Below are 22,773 nucleotides of genomic sequence, written 5' to 3'. Positions count from 1 at the left end.
GAGGAGAAAGCACGGAGCAAGAACAGGACACCCAGGAGAAGCCTGAGGAGACAGGACGGAGTGGGACAGAACTCAGAGAAGAGAGGGAAACTTCCTACCCAGACGGGGTCGACACCACCCCTACCACGGGCGAAGGAAGAAGAAGGACACGGTGTGGCAGGAAAGTAATGCTACCAAGGAGGTTCGAGGAGTTCAGCATGGACAACAAGTAAGACTGTTCTTAGTTGTAGATGGGTACTGTAATTCATGCTTTTACGAAGGGAGATGTGGTGTAGCGGTCTAGTCTGCGACGCACACTGCGTGTGACGTCAGCGGACTTCCGGGGGCGGCCATTTTGGGGTCGCATTAGCGCGCCGATTTCAATGTGATCGGAGCTCCTTGCCGGCGCTCCCGCTATACATATATAACTATATAATAAACGCGCATTACCTTCGCAACGACGTGTGGCATTCTTATTTGCATGAGAACACAGTGTGGGGACCTACATCATTACAACGTCCACACTATATAAATATATGCATAAACTATTTTTTTTTTTTTTAAATAGTGAGGCATTCGGCTCGACATAGCAGCCTGCCTTACCCGACAACCGACGGTGGCCAGAGGGAATAAATAAACGGGGCGTGAACCGCTCTGGGTTAAGTCCCGGTATACAACTGAGCAAGCTTGCTGATTGTTTATTCGGGCGAACGCAGCCCAATCTGAGCGTGCCCTCCTCCTATGATGGGCCCGCTCTACAGTTACCAGGTTAATATGGCCGCCATTGAACAGCATTCGAATAGGATTCCTCCAAGTCCCATTTCTATTTCTTTGTTTCCTTAGCGTCGTCTTCCTTCCAGGCCTACTGTGAGATTGGGCCGAGGAGCTAAGAGAGGAAACTCGTTGCAGTGGCCGGGTGGTCTGCGGCGGTCACGGGAGAAGCAAGAAGGATTGGCCTGCAGTATTTTGTTTTGGAGAGGCAGGTTAGACTTCCCGGCACCTTGGTGGCTGCAGCAAGTCAATATTTGTTAAATAAGAGGGAGCCCTCTTGGACTGCATCGGGCGAGTTATTTGGAAAGTCCAATGTGGAAGTCTGCCTCTAAAAGCCTGTGGACCCAACATTTGGGGCTTCGTTGAATAGACGGGAGTTTGTCAGCATTGGACCAATTCAGTCAACGCTCTGCTGTTATCTGGGGCATCCCGTCCAAACACGCACAGGAGGCAGGACGCATCTAAACTCACTTCCTAGTTGTTACAGATTGGCGTGGAAACTGAAACGATGCCTAGAAGCAGCATTTAGCAGCTTCGTCGTTGTGGTAAGCAAGTTCCACTGGCTCATTCGTTCACTTTTGTAAGCCCCAGTTTCATCGTTCGCGGGCCACTCTGAAATGAAGCATTAAAGATGAGTTTGCAGAGCAGACTGAAGAAACCGAAAGAAACCTTTATGATGGTATAGGGTGGTCGGTGTGAACCCAACTTCTTGTTGGCAAGCTCAGTTTTAATGGCAGGGACTCGATTCCTGATGGCAGGATCCCCCTTGCCGGTGCTAAACCTCTGGCACTGTTCGGAAGCCTCATTGGGAAGGTAGGAGGTTTTGTCATGGCAACAACTCTGTTTTGTTGCTAGAAAGCTCCATTGTGGTGATAGATAACTTTACTCTGGCGTCACGATCGCCATTATGAAGTCAGGAATTCTCGTGATGTCAAGAGTACCCCCGTATGTTAGGAATTCACCCATTGGCATTACAGGAAGCCTTAGTGTGCAGGCAAAAAATATTATAACGTCATCAAGCCATATTGGTATATTAGTCATTTTGTGACGCCATGTAACTTTTTGTGATGATTTAAAACCTTTTTATGAAGTATACAAGTCTTATTTTGATGGTGTGAAGCCATGAGTGCTGCTCTAGGTGCTTCTTGTGATATGAGAAATACCTGTTCTCATGTCAGAGCTCTATATTTCATAGCTGGACGTTTTATTGTGGTATTATAAAGCCCCTTGGGGTGCTGAATACAATTGCATTGTCATAAATCCTTGCTGCTCTATTAGGAATCCCATTTTGAAATCAAAAACTCCCTCATTGATGTCATGAGCTTATTTTGTGATCTTAGTAGTGTCGATATCCATATTGTGAGGTCAGTAAATCGAATTGGGATATCTGTTTTGGTGTTTTTCGTGATCTCCTGTATCACGTTGTTGCACGGATATGGATTTACCTTAAATAAATGAAAAGACAAGAGGCATTTGGCAAAACAGGAACAAGTTGGTTTAATTTAATGCTGCGGCCAGGAGAATCTCTCAATGTGCAAAGTGCTGAAACTTTTCAAACACTCGCCCCCAGTCACAGATCTAGGTTGAATCCATCATCATTCTTTAGCTCTCTTTGCCACCACAGTATAGACATAGCTATATGCAAATCAGTCTTGACCCTGTTCCTCATGGGAACAGTCCAGACCGAACTGCCAAGCCATATCGGACCGGAATCAAGCATCCTGGGACCGGTTTCGGGCTAACAGCCCTCATCAGCCAGGCTAGCTTGAATCCAGTGGCAAAGTGAGCAAGGGACCCTGCCAACTTAGGGCGAACAATGCAAACACAAGGAGATGATGGACGGAGTGCTGAAACTTTTCAAACACTCACCCCCCGTCACAGATCTGGGTTGAATCCATCATCATTCTTTAGCTCACTTTGGCCCCCTAGTTCAGGCTGGACTGTTCCCATGAGGCACAGGGTCAAGACTGATTTGCATATAGCATATTTGCATATAGCTGGGTGTTACAAGGAGGCAGAGTCGTACATGTATGTTCATAAGCTTTAATCATAACAGCCCCACACGATGTGCGGTGTGCCAATCATGGAAGCACGATCACAAAATGCCCGTTGGGAGTTGGGGCAGAAAACACAAGGGAAGGTGGCATGTTGGGGCAGCCAATAGGAAGGGGTAAAGGACAAGGATTCTCTCGCGCAGGAGAGCTCGTGGGCATCAGCTGCTACGCGCTGGTTACAGCCCGTGCATATAACAATAATGCAATATAACACATCTTCCTCTCTTGAATGCTTAAACAAACATTACAATACCAAATACATTCAGAATGTAAAACTGTGCACCATTAATCGCAAACAAAATCGTCATAACGTTTAGGTTTGTTGATGATTCTACCAAACCTACCCTTGACTCTGTGAGGGTCAAAAGCACATTCTGTGTCTGAGTGGGAATCGTTATTGGTTCTACCAAACCTTCCACTGAGGCATTGACCCTCAGATGCGACTTCAGAGTCAGAATGTGAATCCCCCTCGCAACTCCGATTTGGCATCGGTGTGCGAGGACTGACATCCACAAACTGGTCCGATGTGTGACAATCAGTGTAGTCATTGTCAGGTGTGTGATCTTGTGCAAACCCATTACCAGGCATGGAACCGTGGTCTTTTCTGGTTTCGTCATAATTGACCCACAAGTTTTTGCTGGTTCTATTGTACTGAAATTGATTCGGTTGTTTGGCTTCAAGATGATATCTGGCTGCCCTATTCATGTGCCAGACTTTGCCATCACTGAGTCTTGCTGCGTTGCTGTAAAGTTTGCTGATGTGAAGGGGGGTGGTGAATCGGCTTTCTCCCTTCCTGACTTTCCTTTCAAGGAGAACTTTCACTAGATCTTCGATTCTAAATGAGTGTTCCTTTACTCCATGTTTGGAGTCATACCAATCTTTATAACATTTTTGCGTCTTTACTATGTTGTTCCTAATGGTGTCTGGTGACCATTCCAACTGTTTTGAAGCTGGCATCCAATCCAAGTCTTTTCTCAGGGGTTCTCTGCTTCTCATGAGGACAAAAGGTGCTGTACAGGTGCTGGCACATGGGGAAATCCTGGAGGCCCAAATAAGTTTGAACACTTCCTCCTCCCAGTTGAGGTTAGCATTCCTCGGTGTCCTTTCAAAACTCGATTAAAGCGTTCAATGAGGCCATTGCCTTCAGGATGGTAGAGTGAGGTGGTGTGGTGGGTGATGCAATTCCTTTCAAGAAAAGCCTCGAGAAGGAAACAGGGCAAAGATGAGAGCATTGACGAATATGTCTCCACCTTGAACAACCTAGCCTTAACCTGCAGATTTGGACAACTACAAGAAGAGTTTATACTTGATCAAATAGTCATGCACGCTAGCAACCCAAACATTCAAGACAAACTCTGGGTCAATGGTGAATCCCCTTTGAAGGAAGTAGTCGCTTTAGTTAAAAAACCAGAACTTGCGGGCAGATGTGCCAAAGCAGTTCTGGATGAGCCTAATGTAGTTAAAGCAATCAATTCATCCAACGCTAACAAACTGAGGTCAAAAGTTAATATTCGTGAAACCCCTCGTGATCCTCGCAAGAAAAGTGAACATCACATATCAAAATACAACAATGAGAAAATTCACACGGAACGCAAGTGCTATCGCTGCGGGTCTCCTTCCCCCTTCGCAGACTTCATAAAATGCCCTGCAAGACATCAAAAGTGCAAGTCCTGTGGGTTAACAGGTCACATTGCAAAAGCATGCAATAAAAAGTCATCTAAACACAGCAAACCCGTGAAACCCATCCAAGAGGAGAACGACTCCAGGTCAGAGAATTCTGACTACTCGGATTCTGACAGCATCAATTACGTATTTTCCATTGAATACGACATACTTGAACTTACTCCCTCCAAGATAAAAAAAGCCATGTGTGAAATAAAATTGGGTGGAGTATCGATGAACATAATGGCTGACTCTGTATCCCCTTTCACAATAATTAATGAGAACGTTTGGAAATAACAGTTTGTAGACAAAATTGGAACAACACTCGAAAAATCGAACGTTATTGCCAGAAGTTACACAGGCGATAGCATTGAATTCTTAGGAACCCTTGAACTAGAATTTGAATTTAAAAACAGGAAAGCACTCTGCAAACTCTTTGTTGCAAAAAGAGAACCTTCGGTGTTGGGATGGGGTGATCAAGCTGATCTGGGCATCATCCTCAACCCCAATAGTGCTGACCCTGTTTTATCCATTGATGAGTCGTACAAACACAGTGTCCACAAAGATTACCCAGAAGTATTCTCTGGCAAAGTGGGTTTTCTAAACAGTTTTCAACACAAAATTGAATTAAAAGACTCAGCAATCCCATGCATTCACAAAGTAAGACATCTTCCCGTTTCTGTCAGAAACGACGTCCAAATGGAACTGAACAGACTGGTCCATGATGGAATAATTGAAAAAGTTGAATCTGCTGAGTGGGTTTCTCCCCTGGTTGTCGTCAAACGTCCCAATGGGAAAATCAGACTTTGCATAGCCCTCAGGGACCTCAACAAAAATATAATCGTTGATCAATACCCCTTGCCTCGCATATGTGAAATGTTCAATGCCACTAATGATATGGTTGTATTTTCTATTATAGATCTAAAATCCGCGTATCATCAGATACCCCTACATGCGGATAGCAAAAAGTACACCACATTTATTACACCTTTTGGCTGTTACCGCTTCACCAGAGTACCGTTTGGTCTGGCCTCGGCTGCAGCGCTTTTCCAAAGAATCATGATTTCAATCTTTGAGGGCGTTGATGGTGTGAGGTTTTTCCAAGACGACATCCTGGTCATGGGCAGCAGCCAATTGGAACATGACTCGCGCCATAGGCAGGTATTAAACAAACTGAAAACGCATGGGTTAACAATAGAGTTAGACAAATGTAAACTTTCCCAAAACAAAGTGATATACCTAGGCCACACGATTAGCCATGAAGGTATTAAACCCACACAAGGCCTAGTTGACTCCATCCTCAATGCTCCCTTTCTATCCAGCAAAGAAGATGTGAGAGCCTTCCTCGGATTAACTGAGTACTACTCAAAATTCATAAGAAATTTTTCAGAAAAAACATACAATTTAAGACAATTACTAAAAAAATAGAACCAAATTCGAGTGGTCCCCGGAATGCCAGAACACCTTCGACACCAATCCCATCCTCGTCGCCACTTGTTACAAGGAGGCAGAGTCGTACATGTAGGTTCATAAGCTTTTAATCATAACAGCCCCACACGATGTGCGGTGTGCCAATCATGGAAGCACGATCACAAAATGCCCGTTGGGAGTTGGGGCAGAAAACACAAGGGAAGGTGGAATGTTGGGGCAGCCAATAGGAGGGGGGAAAGAACAAGGATGCTCTCGCGCAGGAGAGCTCGTGGGCATCAGCTGTCACGCGCTGGTTAAAGCCCGTGCATATAACAATAATGCAATATAACACTGGGTCTGAACAGAGGTGGCAAAGTGAGCTAAAGAATGATGATGGATTCAACCCAGATCTGTGACTGGGGTGAGTGTCTGAAAAGTTTCAGCGCTCCGTCCATCATCTCCTTGTGTTTGCTTTGTTTGCCCTAAGTTGGCAGGGTATGCCCAGACGCGGCTCCATTGCTCACTTTGCCACTGGATTCAAGATAGCCTGGCTGATGAAGGGTGTTACCCAGAAACCGGTCCCAGGATGCTTGTTTCCGGTTCAGGGAAGACCTGGCTTGGCAGTTCGGGCTGGACTGTTCCCATGAAGCACAGGTGCAAGACTGATATGCATATAGCTGGGTCTGAACTGAGGTGGCAAAGTGAGCTAAAGAATGATGATGGATTCAACCCAGATCTGTGACTGGGGGTGAGTGTCTGAAAAGTTTTGTCGCTCTGTCCATCATCTCCTTGTGTTTGCTTTAGCCAAAATACTTGGCAGTTCTTTTACTTCGAGTCTGATGTAACAGAGTTGTTTTCTTCTGTAATGGATGTTGAGACAACTCGGACAGATCTTCTCCAGGATAACTAGGGTATGGATGTGTATGTTCACGAGGGTGCAGAGTTCCCTGCCATCCAGGGACGAGCTGGGTGTAGGCAAGGTCCCCACATTGGCAATACAAATCCATCAATGTAGAGATGTCCTATTGCAGTTCCGGTATTATTGTACCGCAATTCTCATTGCTGCCCAATAATATGGTTCCTTTGCCTCTGAAACATAATGAGTACATGTTAAGTTTCCTTACAACTAGGGGTTGCTCCTTCCTCTCCAACCACGTGTACTTATCGATTTCGCTAATCCCAGATTTCTTGGCACCATGTGTCTATGCTGGTGTTCAACCCCCTCCTTTTGGACTCATTCCCCGCTTGATTTAGATGAGCTGCCCTGGAATTCCATGTCCGAGGTCCACTGATCGTTAAAAAAGGTGGCCCTTATGATGTTAAGGGCTGCCCTGGGACTGCAGACGGAGGCTGGAGCGGACGTGTTTGTACATTAATGCCGTGGTCTTGTTACCTCAGGGAACCTCTTTTCTGCAAAGTCCCCAGGCCAGACAGTGTCCACTCCTATGTTGCCCTTTCTGCACAACCGGTCTACCTCTTATTGAATTGTATTTGGCTCGCTGAAAAGATATAGTGCTGTGGGGTTGATCTCCATACCAGGTGAAGTTTACTACAGTCCTGTGGGGTTCTACACAGTTGGGTTAGATTTTTGCCTTGATCATACATAGGTACAGATGGACAAAGCATTTTGCATTTTCAGATGCTATCTCTTGTGATAAGTAAAGCCTGTCTGCATCTACGGCGTGAGGTATCAGCGGGCAGACTTAGCATGATCTGTTCATAATTTGGGTACATATACTGCTCATATGCTGATACCAGGTAATGTGTAGGAGTGCGCTGTGTAGTGTGTGGGGAATGCTAGCTAGTGTCTGGTTCAATGTAGGTGAGAGAGATCTGCGCATGCGTTGCAAGAGTTTAGAAGCAGAGCTTAGAAAATCATGTATATTTTTGGTTCAGGAGGGGTTCGAAAGTACCCCTGCTAAAGAGAGCGTGTACAAAACTATATGGGTACATAACTTGAAAAGCATTTGTAGAATCGTCTTCGGGAGAGAGATCTGTCGTCTTGAATTCAGAAGTACTTGTGTAACTAGTCTTTTGAAAGTCTTTAGATAGTTTAGAATAGAGGAATGGTGGGTTACAGCAAAGTTGGTGCCCTTGCAGCTCCGGTCAGTCGAAGAGCCAGGTCTTGAGGGTCTTCTTGAAGATGTTAATTAGAGAACAACAAGGGCTCCCCCTATTACTTTAGTATTGGTAATATATCCAACAAATTAAGAACAAACCTCATTTTGACCACAGAAATTATGAGTTTTTAGTTTATTTAAGATCAAAAATATAAAAATAAGGTATAAATACGTACAATATATTTAGTACTTAGAGGGCACTCCAGATAGTGAGTAGGCCACAACTTGAACAAAAATTTTTTTTTAGTAAATTAAACAATAACTCGTATCTCACAGTACAAAAATAGAACCAAAGGGGTACTGAACACACTGAGGCCAAACGAATAAGCAGGAAAAAAAAAAAAATTCAAAGAATGTCACATAGTAGTACACAAAAATACAAAAACAGTGAAGCAAACACACAGAATAACAAATAACATAAAGAAGTGCTTCAGTTCAATATAATGACACAGTAAGAGCCGACGCGCGTTTCGGAAAAGGACCGAGGTCCAACAAGTCCTTCGTCAGGGCACAGGAAATCACAGTTTTATATTAGGTCACAGGTCCAATCCATACATTTCTTTAAACAGCATATCGATGCAAACTGCGAGATATCAGGGCTTCAGGATCATACAGTAAAATCTGTGGGCAATAATGAGGAAAGAATATAAATATAAGTATAATAATAAAGAACTAAGGACTGATATATCTGTTGGAGCTACTCACCACCAAAAAGTCAACCAAGTTCGTGTAGAAATGTCGAGGAAACGTGATTAGAAATAAATAGAAGAGGTGTGAAAGAAGAATTTATATGGTGAACAGAATTGTCTATAGCTAAATATAGAAATTTAGAAATAAAGGCACTAGGTTACTGTGGCATCTTGGGTGTTAGTGTTATGTTTCTCTAGCACCTGATTATCACTTGCCTATGGTGAGGTTGTAGGAATGCTCATTCTGTTGCCTAGGTTAGAGAATGTCATGTGGGTAGAAGATTCTAACTACTGTGGCAGTTGGGAAAACTGTGAGAGTGTCAGAGATGGATGTAGGATTGGATGGGTCCCAATGTATTTCATGAATAAACCTGTTTTCATCTGAAGAACTTCTCTCTCCCAATGATTTACTTCGGCAGTGAGAAGAATCTCACATTGGCGTAGTCGGCAGGTGGACTTCAAAGGGACCCAACTCCCACAACGCTCTGTTTCACCTTTAAGGTACTGTGCTCATTCTGGGGGCTGGGAGCGTTCGCCGTGAATGTCTGTGGTATCATAGTTAAAATCGTCACGGGCTCGCCCTTGCAGTATAACTTTTAAAATTTCATAATGCGAAGAGGAAGAATGCTTCGTGAATGAAACATAGTTTTACCAGGCTACAACCCTGTGCTTTGTGGAGGAGGTGTGCCTGTTGGAACTCTGCAGTGCGTCTTTAAAGTACTGTGTTCATAACTTCTGGGGGCTGGGAGCGCTCGCCGTGAATGTCTGTGGTATCATAGTTAAAATCGTCACGGGCTCGCCCTTGCAGAATAACTTTTAAAATTTCTTAATGGGAAGAGGAAAAATGCTTCGTGAATGAAACATCGCTGTACCTGGCTACAAAGCTGTCTTTTGTTGGAAGTCTCAGGTTCAAGTGGAGTTCTCCTCGTGTTCCGACTGTTGCTTGGCAAGAGATGTTCATCCGTTGAGTTTGCGGAGCGTCTGGTGACGTAATGGAATCTCACTCGGGGATTCAGTGACTGACGCTGTCTTCGTTCTTCCTGTGCGTCATCTCAGGATTCCTTCAGCTCACGCATGCGCAATAATGGATTCAGTATTCGTTCAGCTCACGCATGCGCAATAATGGATTCAGTTGCTGCTCATTAGGACTGCACCTGTGCTTTCTACGGAGTTCGTTCACTTAATGCGTGTTTTAAGCTGTTTCCACAGAGAGGTGTCTTTATGCCTCTACGATCGTCAGTTTCACTATTTGAAGTCTAGTTTCATTATTTGAAGTGTGTTTTTTTTTTGCTTTGCTTATGGATAAAACGATCGTCAATTTTCTATTTATTTTTCTTCTTGCCTGTGGAGGGAAACGATTGTCAGTTTCTTCGCATTAGGACTACGTTATTTTCAACTTCATTCAGGGTTTGTGAATAACAGTGACATTTGATACATGTTTCTTGAAATTTTTCTGATTCAACGCTGCCATCTGCTGGTCAAACTTGTGAACTGAACATTTCATTCTCTGGTGGTTTATATAGATAATAGTTCATTTTCATTTAATTTTCACTTCATTTCTCTGTGATTTTAAGGCTCCAAATTGGGAATCTCTTCCGCAGTGGGATACTCATTTGTATAAGAATGCAGAATGTGACTGCTCCTCCATTTTTTTTGTCTGAACCTGGTGAACCATGTATCAGATGGAAAAAATGGAAGAAGGTTTTTGAGCGGTATGCTAAAGTCTGTGGTGCGAATCTGGGTGCAGAGCGGAAAACTGCTCTTCTCCTACATTGTCTTGGATCTGAGGGTCAGGACGTGTTTGATCATCTAGCAGATCTTACTGCGGTGGAAGCCAGGGGTCTGAATGAATATGATGTGTGCATTAAGAAGTTAGATAATCATTACTTACCAAAGGTTAGTACAATACTGGAAAGGTATCAGTTTACCAAAAGGTTGCAGAGTGATGGTGAGTCAGTAGAAGTGTATGTTACACAATTAAGGAAGCTGGCATCATCTTGTAAATTTGATCAATTGTTAGAGGAGAGATTGAGGGATCAGTTTATGTTGGGGTGCAACTTAGAAAAGGTTCGTGAAGAACTTTGGCTAAGAGATGAGCCTTCTTTAGATGAGGTTTTACAGGTGGCTAAAAGAATTGAACATTCTGTAAAGTGTGTTGATACTTTGAAACGGGATGTGAAAGTTTCTGTTCAGACAGTTAAGGAGGGTGTTGTAAGTAAGGATGTGATGAGAAGAGATGATACTGTAAAAAATAAGCCAAAGGCCTTTGTGCCGAAATGTTTTAGATGCGACAAATTGGGACATTATGCCAATGATAAAAAATGTCAAGCTCTAAAGGCGATTTGCGCTTAGTGTAAGCGCAAGGGCCATTTAGCTGTTGTTTGTAAAACAAAATTTCCTCCTAGCATTGTCAGAACTGTAGAGGCAGACTCTCGTGAGGAAGATTTTGTATGTGGTCAAATTGTGGTTCAGGTAACTTCTGATGTACAACAAAGTATGAATGAAGAGGAAAGGACTTGTCCTTTGGATGTAATACAAGTCGAGGGTGAATCTACAAAAGTACTTTTTGATTCCGGTGCTAAAATTACCATTGTGTCTAAAGTGTTCTTTCAAACAAAGCTTGCTGGAAAAGTCAAATTACTGAAACCAGATATACGACCTTTAGCGTATGGGGGTGAACCTATACCTCTGTATGGGTATTTTCTAGGTTTGATTGAATATGGTGGACGTTATGTTGCGGGTAAGGTATATGTTTCTCAAAAAGGTGATAGCATCATCAGCTGGTTTCACCAGGCAGATTTGGGAGTCAGGTTGGATCCAGGGAGTCCCTCTCCAGTCATTCTTAAAGAGAAAATTCAGACAATTCATTGTGATGCTGATGGACAGGTTGTGAGTGACATCAAAAGGAAATTTTCAAGAGTGTTTAGAGAGGAGTTGGGGTGTCTTAAAGATTTCAAATTGAGTATACCCCTGCTTCCCAATGCTCAACCTTCTACCTGTAAAGTAAGGAATGTACCTTTAGCGGTCAGGGATGAGATGAAGAAAGAACTAGAGAAGCTCAAAGAGGGTGGTATAATTGAAGAGGTTTCAAGCACTGAGTGGCTTGCTCCGGTTGTTTCTGCGCGCAAGGCCAATGGATCTTTGCGTTTGTGTGTGGATTTAAGACAGCTAAATAAGTGGGTAATTGTGGATAGGTATCCTCTTTCCCAACATATCAGAGCTACTCACTTTACTTGGTGGAGCTAAGGTTTTTAGCACGATTGATTTGGCCTCTGCGTATCACCAGATTGAGCTTGAGATGTCATCGAGAGATTTAACTTCTTTTATTACGCCTTTTGGGACCTTTAGATTTGTTCGGATGCCGTTTGCAGGGGTGGGGGAATCATATCGCCCGACGCCCGAACCAAGTTGTTTTTATCGGTGGGCAAGAAGATTTAATGTCTATTTCGTCCGACGGACAAGTAGACATTAAATCACGTAAATGAAACAGGCTGTGAGCACTATGGGGCTCACAGCCAATCAGAGAAGCGTGCCGGGAGCCTTTGGAGGCTTCTGATTGGCTGGCAGCCCATAACTGGGCTCTAGACAGTGATTGGCTGAGGGAGTGAAACGTCACTCAGTCTCTGCAAGTAGGAGTTTGTGGCCGCCGCGAGGTAAAATAAGGCGCACTAGCATAATGCCCGCCATAGCACTTGTAGAGTGTTCAAAAGGGTTATATTTTGCTCAGCTTGCAGATCGCTCCATAGAACCGGTGTGCCTGCTGTGAGAGACCGTGTGTAACCTTGTGGTTCCAGAAAGCGCGGGCTCTCATCCCTGCTATTGGAGCGTGAGACGGAGCATAAAACGTGGGGGCGCTGAAGCAGAGGGCACAGTAAAGCAGTGCCGCAGTACCGGGGGATCCGCAAATAAATTGACATTCTGCCCCCACTTGTTTACACGAGGCCCCCGTTATGTTGCAGGACCCTGCCGCCGCCTCTACCTAGTCCTCCTGTCCCATGGGCACCCGGAGATCACTGCTGCCACCGGCTTCCGATCCTCATTGCTTCGGGGTTGAGAGAGCGAGAGCCGACTGTGGGGTTTTGGAGGGGCTGTGGCCGAAGCGCTAGCAGAGACCACTGTAAACATCACTGGTTTCCACTTCCAGAGAAGCCCGCCAAAGGATCCGGTTTACGCGGCATTTGCATCAACCACGGTAAGGTGGGAAGTCGGATCGGCCTTTCCAGCCTACAGCTCTTCACGCTGCTGCTCCTGTCTTATCGGTTCAGGTAGGAAAGTTCCATCTGTGTGCTTTGAGGCTGCAGCCCTACCCCCTGTCCCCCCAACCCCCTCTTCCACCTGGTGGATATTGCACTTCAACAGAGGCGCAACTAGAGCCAAATTTCGGGGGGGGGGGCTAAGAAAAAATTTCGGGGGGGGCTGAAACTTTAAGCAATAGGCAGAGTGGAGCTGCAGGGGCTCTTAGAAGGGGTGAGCAATAGGCAGAATGGAGCTGCAGGGGCTCGTAGAAGGGGTGAAACAACAGCAACAGGCCTCATTAACATGGAAATGGTCGTCTTTTAAAGACCTGTGAATTGCTCGGGTGCGGCTGTGTGACTGCCCGGGAAGCTGTCTCATCCCGGGCTGCCACACGCGACGGGGGGGGGGCTGAAGCCCTGTCCAATGGGTGTTGCGCGCCTGCACTTCAAAGATTAGCGGGTTTCAAGCCTGGCTTGACCATGAACCCACTGAGTTCCTATTATTGGGGCCCAGTCACTGCGTGTTTACTATGGCTTGTGACCTTTTACCAAATCCTCCCAGCACTACGCTGCCTCAGTTTGTAGGGTTTTGAATATTAATATATAGCTGTTAGCAGCACTTTCGGCCTTACATTTCAACTTCCCTTCCCCCCCTCCCGTTTTGTGCTGTTGATAACATGTCAGGAAAGAGTGTCTTTGTTGCCCATGCTGTTCGGCGTCAGTGCCCTAGCTCCGGGAGCCCCAGAATTCAGTTAATTCCACACCTGAAGTACCAACAGATGTGACCAACCGTTGCTATTGTAGCCGTGCTGTAAGTCATGCCAACTGCGCACATTTCCATTGCTATGCAGAGAGCTGATTAGAACCCTCGGGGACCCCCTTTCACACCAGATGTGTGACACAGAATTGCCATACTGGGCAATTTCCCTCACAAATGGGCGATATCTTTCCCATTTGTGAGAGAAAATGCTCAATTGGCCGGTGCCTAGTATTTTAGTGTGTATAATTAAGTCCGTTGTACGCATTTCATTTAAGCTGCCGCAGCGCTGCAGTTTCTTTCTTGAGCTGCCAGGATTGCTTAGATGCTAACTTTAACTGTAAAAGGACACTGGATAATTAATAGGTAAAGAGGTTGTCCAGATTATACCACGTTGGTAAAGCGGGGACGTGAGCTTGGATTAGAAGGCGCATTTTCGGACTCTACAACCAAATGTCCCCTCTGCATAACACATTTGATTTACAGTGCAGTGGCGCCAATTTAATAGTGCTACTTAAGAAAAATAAATGAATGTGACAGTCCTTGTGTAAATGTAACTGGCGCTCATGTAAAGCGCTCCAATACCTTCAGATCGAATTCGCGCTCAATAAAACCGCAAAAAATGCCATTCTTTTATTAGCACTCAAAGTCTTATGCAAGCGTATTCAGGCCATATTAAAATTCACATTGATCCATCGGGTGAAGAAAATGAATGTCCTGCATTTTTTAAGTGCGTGCGCACAATCTAACCGTGCAAGTGGCTGTGGGCACAGGCCATCTGCTCAGAGCATGGATACCCCTTTAAAAGCAAGACATTCTTTCCCTCCTTTTTTGTGCCCCAAGGTGAGAGAACCGCACAGGGGGTCTGCATTAGGGACATTTCTGCAAGCCTCACCGCCCACGGGTATTTCCACAATATCTGCACACAGCAACAGAAAAGGCGAAACTTGACCCAGGCGAGAACAGGCAGCGCAATGGCTCTATTTCCATTTCAAAAGGTTGAAGCTGTTTTTTCCTCACCTTCTTATCTGTAACTCAGTGGTGTGCTGAACCTTCCCCCACCCCCTCGCTCTGTCAGCTGGAAGAGGGAGTGAGGGCTACAACTGGGCCCCTCTTAGCCTGTCTACCTCAAAATAAAGAGCAATGAATTCTACTTATGTTTGATGTGTGGACGGGAGTAGGTGGGACAAGTGGATTTTACAGGACATGTAGATCTCAGTGGCATTTTGTCCCATGGACAAGTAGATTATTTTGAAAATTCCACACCCCTGCGTTTGGGTTAGTGTCGGCGGCATCTGTGTTTCAACGGGCAATGGAGAGAGTTCTTGATGGGTGTGATGGGGTTTGTGTCTACCAGGATGACATTTTGGTGTTTGCAAAGGATCACGAAGAGCATAGGAGGATTCTTTATGATGTTTTGGGGAGACTTGAAGATGCCAATTTAACCATAAAGTTGGAGAAGTGTCATTTTGAAACCTCCTCGATTCATTATTTGGGACACACGATCTCATGTGCAGGGATCTCTCCGAAGCCAGAGTTGGTTAACACGATTTCTCACATGCCACCTCCATCTTCTACAGAGGAGCTTATGAAGTTTTTTGGGATGGCTGAATACTATAACAAATTTGTAAAAGGTTTTGCGGAACATTGTTATAGTATGAGAGCTCTGTTGAGGAAAGGTGTAGAATTCAATTGGTCTCGGGAGTGTGATGAAGAATTTGTTAAGCTTAAGGAAAAACTTCAAAATGCACCTAATCTTAAGGGTTTTAATCCTTCTAGGGCTTCTGTGATAACCACAGATGCGAGTGTAAAGGGGTTGGGTGCGGTGTTACAGCAGGAGGGTGAGAAAGGTTTGGAAACCATAACTTTTATTTCTAGAGGTTTGAAAGATACGGAAACGCGCTACTCAGTAATTGAGCGTGAGGCTCTTGCTGTGTTTTGGGCAATCCGTAAGTTAAAGAAATTTTTGTGGGGTACAAAATTTTTGGTCAAATCTGATCACAAGCCTTTATGTGAGATATTTTTGAAGAAGGGTATTGATCAGGTTTCTGGGAGAATAAGTAAATGGGTCATAGCTCTTCAAGAGTATGACTTTCAAATGAAATACATCCCAGGTATTGAGAATACTGTGGCTGATACTTTGTCTAGGCTCGTTGGGGAATCTAGTGTTGAGGAAGACATGGATGTTTGGGATGAGAATGATCTGCATGTATGTTTGGTTACTGGAGGTATCATTGATGAAGATCAGTGGCGGATTAAGCTGTCTCAGGATCCTGTTTTATCTGAAGTGATGTCTCTAATGAAGAATGGTTGGAACAAGAAGAATGCTGGGTCTTTGGAAACTACAAAGTTTTGGGGTGTGAAGGATGAATTGGGTGTGTGTGATGGTGTCTTGGTTCGTGGTACACGTTTAATACCACCATTTGAGGTCAGAAAGACTCTAGTAGATATGGCGCATGATTCGCACTCAGGTATGTCAAAGACGAAAGAGCGACTTCGTGCCACTTATTGGTGGCCTGGTATGGACCTACTTGTGGAAAGGGTTGTTAGAGATTGTAGTGTTTGTGCAGCCAGTGAAAAGTCGAAGTTTGTTCGAGTTCAACCCATGATCATCAGGGAACTTCCAAGGGGACCTTGGAAGGAAGTAGCACTGGATATTGTGGGTCCTATTCATTGCAATGGACAACAGAGTTTTATAATTGTGCTTTTGGATTTATTCTCAAGGTGGCCTGAGGTACAGTTTACATCTGGGATACAAACTTTTCATGTTATTAGGTTTCTTGAAAACCTCATGAGTAGAGAAGGTTTTCCAGAATCTATACTGACAGATAATGGGGTGCAGTTAGTCTCGAAAGAAATGGAAACGTTTCTTAAGGATAGAGGCATAAAACATAAAAAATGTTCCCTGTATCACCCGGAAACCAATGGAATGGTTGAGAGGTTTAATAGGGTCATCAAGGAGACCATTTCTTTGGCAAAAAGTTCTGGGAAGAATTGGAAAGAACAAGTTTTGAGGAAAATTGATGACTATAGGTTGACTCCACACAGCTCAACGGGTCAGTCTCCTTTCGTTCTTTTTAGAGGGAGAGCTCCTTGTACTCGGGTGGAACCTTCATGGGTTCGACGTTTAGGTGAAACTTTTTCTAGTTCTTTTGAGAGTAATGATGAAGAGTGGAGAGAAAAAGAAAAGGGTAAATGTTTGGATAGGAAGGAAAATTTTGATGTGAGGAAATCTGCCAAAGAAACGAAAGTTAATGTTGGAGATAGCGTGGTTGTTAGACTTCCCGGTTCAAAAGTGAAGTTTTCAGAGCCTATGCAAGTGGTCAAGGTATTTAATAATGCAGTTAGGACTCATGATCATAAGATCTGGAACTTGGGGAGGATTTTTGTATGTTCTGATGTAAAGGTGGACAAATAAAAAGGGAAATGTTGACAGATGATGCTGTTCTGTCTGAGCTTCCATGTAAATCTGTTAAATGACAAAGGAGGCCAGAATATTTAAGAGTTTATTGTACATAATGTTTTGTTGTGTTTTTTTTTTTTATTAACGGGGGAGGTGTGTGGCATCTTGGGTGTTAGTGTTATGTTTCTCTAGCACCTGATTATCACTTGCCTATGGTGAGGTTGTAGGAATGCTCATTCTGTTGCCTAGGTTAGAGAATGTCATGTGGGTAGAAGATTCTAACTACTGTGGCAGTTGGGAAAACTGTGAGAGTGTCAGAGATGGATGTAGGATTGGATGGGTCCTAATGTATTTCATGAATAAACCTGTTTTCATCTGAAGAACTTCTCTCTCCTAATGATTTACTTCGGCAGTGAGAAGAATCTCACAGTTACCATTCAGATGAGTCATACAGAGTATCGGACACATTCATACTGGGAGCAAACTAACCGCTCTTAAGTGGCTGTGTTAAACACCTTATAAAGGACGTAATAACAGCAATTTGTAGGATACTTCACGTGACCGATATTTTGGCTTGTGAGCATTTAAACAGAAAGTGAGCCAAAACATTCACGCGCAGCGTGCTTAGAAAAGGAGGGGTAGTATCCACTTCCTGCATTTGGATCAATAGAGCGTGTAATAAGCAGAGGGGCATAAAGACATAATACCTACTTTGTGGGGGTCCAACCGAGGACAACCAGTCAAGTCACAATGGTACAGATAGAGTACGTCAGAATTCAAACAAGGAAGACGTTGCTGTAAAGAAAAGGGAGAATACATAACTAAAGTAACTATAGTATTCACATGGTATACCCATATATGGTATATGGTAATAAGTAAATACTCTTACTGAAGGTCCGATAGTTAGAAATATATAGTGGGAGTAACGGACACTAGGGTAGATATTGCGCAGTGGAGGATAAAAACGTATCCTAAAATGAACAATAAACACAGAGGATGTAATTCCATTAAAGCCTTACAAACAGTTACATGCGTAAATAGAAAGAAAAAATGGAATTGTACAGACCCGGGGGCTGGCTTAAAGATATAGCAAGGGGCTTACTTGGTAATACTTTAGACAGGTCAAAGTCCAATAAGGGTCAACAGTTCCAGATTGTGAGAAGTTGGCCTGGTATATGCTGTTCACTAGTTCTAGTGACCACCTTGTACCATGCCAAGCAACCCTTATGGTGTGGTTGTAAGTCAACCTTTTTGGACTAGCTGCCCTAGTGGTAGCGTAGGCTAAGCAGTCTTTGAGGCTAAACTCGTGATGCGTGTTAAGCAAGCTGTTTTACCAATAGTAACCCCCTTTTATACCAATGAAAGGACACCACACAGATATGTATTCAAAATATATATGTATTTATTTCTCAAAGTAACCCCTAGTCTCTTTATGAGCACAGGAGCACAAATCGTCAAACAAGATTATCACAGAATACACAGAAGTTGCACTTTATATGGATAGGCCCTGGTGGCCACTCGAACCATATACTAAAATAGTGGTAGCGTAGGCTAAGCAGTCTTTGAGGCTAAACTCGTGATGCGTGTTAAGCAAGCTGTTTTACCAATAGTAACCCCCTTTTATACCAATGAAAGGACACCACACAGATATATATTCAAAATATATATGTATTTATTTCTCAAAGTAACCCCTAGTCTCTTTATGAGCACAGGAGCACAAATCGTCAAACAAGATTATCACAGAATACACAGAAGTTGCACTTTATATGGATAGGCCCTGGTGGCCACTCGAACCATATACTAAAATAGTGGTATAAGTACCACGAATAGAAAAGGGAAAAGGCCTAGGGCCTCTAGAATCGCTGGGCCTACAAGGAGCTAACGTCAGTTAGTGACCAGGAGGTCCACGGGTGGCGTGTGCAGAGCAAATAGTCACACGCGTGCTCCCATAGGTTTCAATGGGTGCGTAAAAAGTACAAAGTTACTGCAAAAGGAATCTTCCGGATGACCTAGGAACTTAAGAGTTGGAACACAGGCACTAGAGATGTAATACTACACTTGGGCACCGGAGTGCCAGCTTTACCTCACCCACAGGAAGCGGGTGCATAGGCCTCGAAGTGCGTCGGGTTTCTTCTATCGGTTCCGTGGGGCCTGTAGACAAAAGTGCTGCAGGCGGTCGGTCGGGAAGAGATGCAGTGGATCCAAGAGTGGATCGGAGATGTTGAAGACCTGTAAGCAGAGGGGACAGTGTTCACAGTCACTAGCCAGTGACCAGCGTGGCACCAGGTGGGTACCAGGCGATGTCGGGTGCAAACAGGTGATGAGGGGCAGCTTGTCTCCGCAGCCACGTGGTCCCTGAAGGTCGACGACGTCCAGGAGTCGGCTCACGAGCTGTCCCACGCAGGCTCTCGCTGTCGGCGGTGTCGGCGACTTGATCGAAGCAAACAAGCCTTGGCAAAAGCAATTGCAGGAGGATTCGGAAATCAGCTGTTGGTTCTGACCAGCAAGGTCAGAGGGATTGCTCCTTTGGAGGGGAGCAAGGGCCAGTCTGGAGCAACCAGACCAGCGGTGTTTGTCGTAGATTTCGTCGCCAAGATGGCCACTAGCCAGCGGGCCAGCAACCGGTTAGGCGCGTCGAGTGGCAAAATGCAGAAGGGCCCCACGCAGATCGTGGAGATGCTGGAGGGCTCACCTTTGGTGCAGATGCTGCTCGAGGGTTGGGCTTCTCAGGACCCAAAGCACAACTTGGAGGGAGCCTCGGTTGTTGCACTTGTCAGCTTGTCGTAGTCGTTCCAAGATGGCTGGCTCCACGTGTCTCGGTGCCTCCACGGGTCTCCTCTTTTCAGGGACTGTGGATCGGGCGGTGAGAGGTCTGGAGGTCCAGGTCTTGTCAGTCTCTGGGCTCGGGCTCCGGCGGGAGGCGGCGGCAAAGCAGACGTTGATTCGCTGGATGGTGCTTGCGTTAGCAAGGTGGTCACTCCCTGACCACAGGGGAGATTGGCTTCCGTCCTCTGTGCAGCAGAGCGTCGAAGTTCCCGTCTTCTTCTTAGTTTCAAGTTGATTCCAGGATGTCTGAAGTCTTAGGACACAGCTCCTACCTTTAAGCGGATTCTAGGGGCCGGACTACCTGCTAGGTCCCTCCCTATGGGTGGGACCAGGAAGGGGGGTGGTTACACCCCCAATCCTTTGTCCAGCTCGCCCCAGGCCCGGGACTGGTGTGCCCCAGGACCGGTTTGAACTGGCATATGCACCGAGGCTCCTTGTGAGCCACAGGCATGTCTGGTTTCTTTCAAGCCCTACCTGACCAATACACAAAATCCTGTCTGGGGTGGTGCACGCACCTCCCCTGGCAGGAAACCCTGTGTCCACACCTCCCAAGCTGGAAGGACTCCCAGCAGCAGGAGGGCAGACTTGTGTCTGTGGTGGCAGCATCCATTTTGTGGAGCTGAGGCTATGTCTGATTTTACCCGGGTTTCAGGTACTGTACATGTCGTGTCCCTCTAGAAGGGTGGAATGCTAACCCCGTCGCCAGAATTGGCGAGGGGTTAGTATTCCAATTCGTATGACACCTTAGTCGACATGTTTTGATAAAGCCAAACCAAAGATAGCATTTAACCGCGAGGTTCATAATGCACTTAAGAGTATATGGTATGACGATATCTGGAAACAGTAGAAGGAAGTGGTTCCGACCACTGCAGACAGGCTCAGCTCATGCCAGAGCACCATCTCACATGGAACCAAGCACTCTGCCTTCAGGATTGTTAAGGCCTGCCATAGGAGCGACTTATAGGTTACCAGGTGTCCCATTTAAGGTTAGGTATAGGTATACTACACCTAAGTAAGAGGTGATTACACCAACTTACCCCAGCTGAGTGATCAGCCAGTTGTGTCAAATTGTTAGGCCAAGCCTGGGGTGGCATAATACATGCTGCAGCCCTTGGCAGGCCTTGGGTACACCAATGCCCTGGGTACCTAGTGTACACTGGTACAGGGGCTGACAGGGTGATCCAACCAATTGGGTATGTACCTAGGGTACATGGAGTCCATTTTAAAGAGAGAACAGCCAGGCTGAGATCCTGAATAGCAGGATCTCAGGCCAACTAAGTCGAAAAACCAGCTAGACACTAGGCAAAAATTTGGGGGTAACCATAGTCAGATATCCACCTTCCTACACAACCCCCCCCCCAAACGAAGGGAGATAAGGCTGACCTTGACCAGGTAAGCCTATATTGCCCAAGTGGCCATATAAGGAGGAACCAGCACTGGCATGGTTACCCCCTGTCTCATGGTCCACTAAGCAATCCCTCACCCTAAGGGTATCAGAGGGTCTCCACCATAGGGAATCTCTACCTTTGGTGTGTCTTGGCAAAGTAAAAGGCTGGTGTTGAGATGGAGTACTGAAGTGAGTGTCCTCAAAGTGAGGCCTCACCTTCCTCCAATCCCCCTCCACCATGGATGCCTTTCTTTCCTTAACTGAGTTGCACTGTGCTCTCAGGGTCAGTCTCTGGCTACCTAAAGCTGGAGGCTGGGTCCCTTTAGTGGGCTTACTGGAGGGACAGGTCAGGTCTGGGGCCCTAAGGTCCCATGTTTGCCTGTACCCAACAGAATCCCTCTGGGGGAGGTCCCTAACTACCTGTAAAGGAGATCCCTCAGGAATGTTTTTACCCATCACCTGACTAGGGCTACTAGCCAGGCAATCCTCATTCTTTTGATGGGGGGGTTCTTGTGGACAGGGGCCCTCTTGGGGTCCACTGGCCTCCCTGACCTCTGCAGCCCTGGGCTGACTGAGGCAGGGTAGAGAGAGGCAGGCTACCTGCACCAGACTGGGTCCCACCTTGGAAGGGGCCACTGACATCAGAGGCTCTGCCAGGCCAGGCCTGGCTACCCCTGGGGCAGTTCCTTCACAAGGGGTGAGGTCAGCTCCCTGAGGAGGCTGACTTTTTCCTAATGTCTGGGGAGAGGGAGACTTTTCTTCCTCCCCACTACTCTCTGTTTGTGTGGAGTGATCCATAGTTTCAGGCTTCACTACACCAATGTCAGTCTGAGTATAGGCTGAGACCATTACAGCCTTGCCAACCTTTTCAGGGGGGCACTCAGTTTGTGTTTGAGCTGTGACTGTCACAGCTCTGCCAGTCTCTACAGGGAAGTCTGTCTGTGCCTGGGCTGTGGCAACCACTGCCCTTCCAACCTTTCCAGGGAGGAAATCTATTTGGACAGGGGTTGTGAATGGCACAACCCCACTACCCTTTTGTGAAAGGCCTACCATTTTAGAATGGGTGTCTTGTTCAACTCCAGCCCAAGCTGAGAGTTCTAAGTCATTCCCCAGTAAGCAGTCTACAGGCAAGGTTGGGGACACTGCCACCCTTTTAGGGCCAGTGACACCTCCCCAGCTGAGACATACCTCTGCCATGGGATGACTGTTCTGCTTGCCATCAATGTTGGTCACCTGGTAGGAGAAACCAGGCAAAAGCTGCTCAGAGGGAACTAGCCAATGGGCCACCATTGTGATGCTAGCTCCAGTGTCTCTGTAGGCCTCAGCTTTTGTACCATTGATGTAGGGCTCCTGTCTGTACCTACCCAAAGTGTTGGGACAGGCAGTGAAGTTGGCAAACCCCATGCCACCATCACAGACAAGAGTATCTGCTGCAGGGGAATTGGCTAAGCCAGGGTCCCCCTGTGTTCCCCAAGTAAAC

At 45.7% G+C, this 22,773-nt stretch overlaps 1 protein-coding gene across 2 annotated transcripts in view; it reads left to right on the top strand.

Annotated features, from left to right (window-relative positions):
- The first annotated feature begins 809 nt into the window (after positions 1-809).
- THAP7 (THAP domain containing 7) overlaps positions 810-22,773 on the top strand; it is a 204,350-nt gene continuing 182,386 nt past the window's right edge. Inside the window, exon 1 of one of the 2 annotated variants that reach the window (XM_085616664.1) lies at positions 810-1,295. The gene's annotated coding sequence lies outside the window, so the exon portion shown is untranslated. The remainder of the gene's footprint in view (positions 1,296-22,773) is intronic. The other variant, XM_085616666.1, reaches the window with a different exon arrangement.

The sequence above is a fragment of the Triturus cristatus genome, chromosome 7 (assembly GCF_964204655.1).
Source record: "Triturus cristatus chromosome 7, aTriCri1.1, whole genome shotgun sequence".
Lineage (NCBI taxonomy): Eukaryota > Metazoa > Chordata > Amphibia > Caudata > Salamandridae > Triturus > Triturus cristatus.
Note: the sequence above shows the minus strand (reverse complement) of the source record. Positions and strands in the feature narration are given on the sequence as shown.